Source organism: Vanacampus margaritifer, chromosome 16, assembly GCF_051991255.1.
Source record: "Vanacampus margaritifer isolate UIUO_Vmar chromosome 16, RoL_Vmar_1.0, whole genome shotgun sequence".
Classification (NCBI taxonomy): Eukaryota; Metazoa; Chordata; class Actinopteri; order Syngnathiformes; family Syngnathidae; genus Vanacampus; species Vanacampus margaritifer.
The window spans coordinates 2,450,500-2,456,499 of NC_135447.1; the positions used below are offsets into that span (position 1 = coordinate 2,450,500).

At 41.8% G+C, this 6,000-nt stretch overlaps 1 protein-coding gene across 5 annotated transcripts in view; it reads left to right on the top strand.

Moving 5' to 3' along the window:
• The window catches only part of LOC144036137 (uncharacterized), a 134,475-nt gene that overhangs the window by 72,444 nt on the left and 56,031 nt on the right, over positions 1-6,000 (top strand). The window contains exon 1 of one of the 5 annotated variants that reach the window (XM_077546505.1): positions 759-836. The exons of the other annotated variants lie outside the window; for them this stretch is intronic. The gene's annotated coding sequence lies outside the window, so the exon portion shown is untranslated. Of the gene's footprint in view, positions 1-758; positions 837-6,000 lie in introns of those variants that run through there. 5 annotated transcript variants of the gene reach the window in all.

Consider the following 6,000-nt stretch of genomic DNA (forward strand, 5'->3'; position numbering starts at 1 on the left):
GGACTCTCATCTTTCATCAGAAAAAAAAGTTTGTTTCTACCGTATTCCGTTTTTCAGTAATCAACAATAGAAAATGGTTAGTTTCATCTCTGTTTTGAAAAAAAAAAACGTCTTTTAACGTCTTTGGCACTCCTCCATAGGATTTTACTAAACGTTATTTAACGTTTTTGGCAGTCAAAGAGTTAACTAAAAACAGGTTGCAGTCTGTTTCATGTCTGAACAGCACTGAAATCAAATATTAAGTCTTAATGTTCCATTAATATAACATTCTTCCGTGCTTAATGTGTGAATCCTAACCCTAAGTAAGACGTTTTGTTGAACATTTCCATTAAAAATGTATGTTTAAAAATCGCTTCGGCCGCATATCGGATCGATTCGAGAATTCTGTAATATCGCGATATATTGCCGAATCGATTTTTTCTAACACCCCTAATATATATATATATATATATATATATATATATATATATATATATATAGTTTTTTTATGCAAACGTATAATTACGGGAAATCTAAAATATTCTACTTTCCATCATACTTCTACATACACCAACAGATTAGTGTACGTTTCAACAAATAAACCGCTGTAAAGGAATACAATAACAACAGCATCTGATTTGAAGTTGCATTTTGAGTTTGCAGCATTCTCAAGTCTGAAACAGCTGCATTCAATCTTCATTCGTCTGTTCAAACTTTTAAATTACTTTTTGAAAACTCAAGGACTTCACATTTGTTTTCATTTTGTGTTAAGGACATTCCAAAAAAGGGGAAACCTTCAAATGTCCTTCTCCGAAAGTAAACACACCAGCAAAGTGCCATTTCTACCGTCTAAAATGGTAAGCAAAACAAAAACAAAAAAACTAGTTTTCACTGCATGTGTGTTTTATGGGCACGCAAGCAAGAGAAAGAGTGTGAGAGCTGTTACGCGATGTATAAAGGAAGGTTCTCAGTGTGCAAACAGAGAGAAAAACCCTTACAAAAGTCATCAAACTAAGGCCCCGCCCACGCAAAAGCCAGTTTCAATGTATCCTCACAAGTTTTCTTACCGTTCGTCCACACGATGGCGCCGTTTCGGAGCTTGAAAGCGATCGCTTTTAACTCTTTGACTGCCAAACGTTTTCAGAAAAGGGATGCCGTGGGTGCCAGCCCATTTAAGCATTTTTGACTGATCTTTCAAGGTCCACAGAAAATTATGTGTTTGGACTATGGAAACACACATACTACCAAATGAAAGATTGGACTCTCATCTTTCATCAGAGAAAAAAAAAAGTTTGTTTCTACCTTATTCCGTTTTTCAGTAATCAACTATAGAAAATGGTTAGTTTCACCTCTGTTTTGGAAAAAAAACGTCTTTTAACGTCTTTGGCACTCCTCCATAGGATTTTACTAAACGTTATTTAACGTTTTTGGCAGTCAAAGAGTTAAAAACCAAGTTTGTCCTGTAGATTGCAATAAAGTCTTCTTCTACGCTTTGCGTTAACTTCCCCGTGGCTGCGCTACAGCGCCACTCCAGACCTGGCATGTACATTACAGCCGCCAAACGTCTTCTTTTGGACACGCGCAAGTCTTGAAACGCTTCTGTGTGTACGAGATGACTTTGAAAAACCGAGCCGGCTTTGCTTCCGTCCGGACGGGGCGGAAATCGTTGGCCTCGTTTTAATTAACATCCTGGTAAAAGTGGTTGTCGCGCATCAGCAATTCGGCATCTTTACTGTGCGAGCGCTCGACGAAAGCCCGTTTACGCAAACGGGATGCGTGACGGATAAAAGAGCGTCTGAAAGGCTCTCCACAACACTTTGAATCACCGCGCACGGGACGAGAGACCAAGTTTGCCTTCCTCGCTTCGACACTGCGCGTCCGACCCCGGAAAATCGCAAGGACTTCGCCGCCGATGATTTAGTTCAACCGCCGGCGCCGACTTAATGGGATATTATTCAAACGGCAAGACGGGGGGGGGTCAAAGGCAGCTCACATCACAAGGTCTTGAAAGCCGGCGCGCGGAAGGAAAAAAATGTTGGCGGAATGGAATAAAAGGAGGAAATGTGAAGTGTACAAGAGCCCGCTCGGATTTGTGCTTGACTGCGTGTTTGTGAAGTGTTGTGATGTTAATAAGCAGGAGGACGACAGGCGGACCCGTCTCACCTGCTGAGCAAGCTTCAGCGACTCAGAGGCCAAATTGCATCGCCTTTGGAGTTGTTAACTCCGTGTTTTATGACATTTTTAGCGCCTTCCTTTCAGCAGGAATATTTGATTCACAAATGCACGGGCAGCCTTAGCAGCTGTGCATTTGCGTACCCCGCCAAATAAAACCGTGAAAAAAAAAAAATCAATAAAATGTGAGTGCAGTCACTTTCGGCAATGCATGCTTTGAATGCGCAACGGCTTGCGTTTCATCTTGGTGACCTTTGGTTTGTCATCTTCTGGCAGGGCTGGAATATGAGCTTGGTGGTTTTTTTTTCATAGGTGCTTTAAAAAAAAAAAAAAGACTCTAAATTCATAGCCCTGCAATGCAAAGTGGTGAATTTCCTTTTTTTTTTTCCCCACAACTGTTATGTAATTGTATAACAGGGGTGCCCAAGTCCAGTCCCCCTGTTTTCCATGTTTCCCTCCACCAACACACCTGATTCATGCTCAGGCTTCTGCAAGGCCTTCTGATGAGCTGATCGTTGGATTCAGCTGTGTTGGAGGAGGGAGACATGGAAGACTCTCGAGGACCAGACTTGAGCACCTCTGCTGTGTAATCATGGATTATTATTATTATTATTATTATTATTATTACTACAGAACAATCCACATTCCGCAGAATGATGCAACATTAGCTACGTGTTTAAAAATAGCACTATATAATATTGTGCTCCATCAAAACAATTTCAAGACTTGGCTCAGGTACTGGCAGAGGATGACTGCAATGCTATCTTATGTGTTGCTACTTTTATACTGTAACTGAAGTGAATAAACTGTTTAAGCATGACAGAAAATGGATGCATAGACACATGTGGTGTTTACCATTATGTGTTAGCGTTAGCATTAAACGAGCAGACCAAACACTTCAGGGCGTATCCCACTGAGGGGGCGAATGCTTGACACGATCGGGTGTTGTGGATTTCACGTCAGGATTCGTTCAAGGTCGCAAGGTGGGTAAACGTTCTGTAAACAGTCTTAATGGTTCTCTTAACCATCTTAACTCTTTGACTGCCAGACGTTTTCAAAAACGGGTTGTCGCCAGTGCCAGCCGATTTAAGCATTTTGACTGATCTTTCAAGGTCCATAGAAAATGTTGTGTTTGGACTATGGAAACACACAAATGAAAGATTGGACTCTCATCTTTCATCAGAAAAAAAAAGTTTGTTTCTACCTTATTCCGTTCTTCAGTAATCAACAATAGAAAATGGTTAGTTTCACCGAAATTCTCTGTTTTGAAACAAAAAACGGAGAAAAGGAGCTTTTTGTGAAACTATGTTATTTCATGCACTCTAGTGAATTGTACACTTCTTTTTGTCCATGAATGATGCCACAAACACCTAAATAGTGCTTTACTTCTGTAAAACGCTTTCACCAACAATGAAAAAGTGTTTTTAGAATGCAAAATACGTTTATTTCCATTCAACAGTGTAACAATTTGGCAAAACAATTTCGCAAACTATTTACAAATGTGTGCAACTGTGGTACTATTTACAATTATGTGGATGTTTCAAATACAGTTTTTCTTTTTGCAACACTCCCCTGCGTGTGCAAGGAGAGGGAGCAGGATTTGCACAACAGAGTAGTTTCACTGCAGATTGTCCGTTTCGCGTGCAGACGTTAAACTTTCTTGACATCCTTTTTTTCCGGGGAATAAATAGCAAGTAGCAGACTGTACACACTCCTCCGATGAATATGCATTGGACTCGGGGCACTCTCCGTTGTCCGATTGAACGTCCGTCTGAGCGTTGTGCTCCGTGTTTTCCGGTGTCAGCATCGCTAGCCCGTGAACCTTTATAACGTCGTCATAGCCGCCGCGTCAGCACTTGCAACTTCGGCGTCAACCTCGGAGTCACCATCATCATCATCATCATCGATGATGATCATCGTCGTCATCAATGTGCTCTTTATCGTTGGTCGATGTCTTTGAAAAAAACGGCTCGACCGTGAGCTGCTTTGTAAACGGTCGCCATTATGGCTTCTTCAGCCATTGTCCCCCTCAACACTCTAGCCCCGCCTCACGTCTTCGATCTTGTCAAAAGAGAGTCATCGCTGCCCTCTAGGGGCCAAAAATAGTCATTAGGCTCACCAGACCTGCTGGAAATTTTCACCACGGCTGCGGAAGGCTTTCCTGCACCCGTTTCAAAAAAAATAAAAAATAAAATGGGAGGACGTCTTTTAACGTCTTTGGCGCTCCTCCGTAGGTTTTTGCAGAACGTCATTTAACGTCTTTGGCAGTAAAAGAGTTAATATTTGTTATTTTTTTATTATTATTGCAAGGACATTTTGAAAAACCATTAAGGCTGTTTTGAGACATTAAGACATTAAGACATTCAGTTTTAATGGTTCTCTAAACAATCTGAATGTTTTTTTCAAAATGTCTTTGCTACAAGAAAAAAACGTTTTCCGTGTATTTTTCTTAAATATTTTTGGTTGATTTTGTGACCATGTTTCTTCAGCTCCACTATAGTCAAGCACTTAAATGTTTCATCAAGAGCTTTGATACATTTATTGACTATTCCTGTGTGCTCAAATGGCTTTAAAAAAAGAAGAAGAAGCAATTTACTCTTGTTTTTCTGAAAATCAAACTGATCACATTTTGTGGCGGCAAAATTGCGTTTGGATAAAAGATCCAAGTATCAACATTTATAACCATAAAGCGGAAAAACTGCATGCAATTATGCTGAATGACGAAAGAGTAGCCAAATACAATATTTATGAATTTCCTATACAGACCCAACGTGCATTGCTCAACAGTTGCGTCAATGGGAGCAAAATAAGGCGAGATCAATCGACGAAGGTGGCTGGAGAGAAGAATTGCAGACAAATTCTAAATGCTAAAAGACGTCGTTAACTGGAGCAGCGGGGAAAGCGAAAGGGGACGAGGAGAAAGGCAAGTTGGCAGGCAAGGCAGGCGGAGAGCAGCAATGAATGCTGAGGTTCGGGAGAACGGCAGGCGGACAAACAAGCCGTGCAATTATTCACTCGCACAGACAAGGATTCATTTAGTGCTGAAAACAGCTTCGAATACACAATGATGAAGCCTGGAAACGTCTCCCGCCAAATACTGACTGGACTTGATCTGGATTTAATGAAGCATGGAAATGGATTGGGGGGATTGGGGGGGTGGGGGTGGGGGGGGGGTCTCATTAGCCATACAGATTTACATGTTTCAATTGCATTTGTTTTTATTTTCACCATTTGTCCGTTTGGTGATGCTTATGTCACAGAAAAATGTGCTGGTCTGAGTGTGAGAGAGAGAGAGAGAGAGAGAGAGAGAGGGACAGAAAGAGGAAGATAGAGAGAGAGGGACAGAAAGAGGAAGAGAGAGATAGAGAGAGAGGGACAGAAAGAGAGAGAGAGAGAGAGAGAGAGGGACAGAAAGAGGGAGAGAGAGAGAGAGAGAGAGAGGAGAGAGAGAGAGAGAGAGAGAGAGAGAGAGAGAGAGAGAGAGAGAGAGAGAAGAGAGAGAGAGAGAGAGAGAGAGAGAGAGAGAGAGAGAGAGAGAGAGAGAGAGAGAAAGAGGAAGAGAGAGATAGAGAGAGAGGGACAGAAAGAGAGAGAGAGAGAGGAGAGAGAGAGAGAGAGAGAGAGAGAGAGGACAGAAAGAGGAAGAGAGAGATAGAGAGAGAGGGACAGAAAGAGGAAGAGAGAGATAGAGAGAGAGGGACAGAAAGAGAGAGAGAGAGAGAGAGAGAGAGAGAGAGAGAGAGAGAGAGAGAGAGAGGGACAGAAAGTGGGAGAGAGAGAGAGAGAGAGAGAGAGAGAGAGAGAGAGAGAGAGAGAGAGGGACAGAAAGAGGAAGAGAGAGATAGAGAG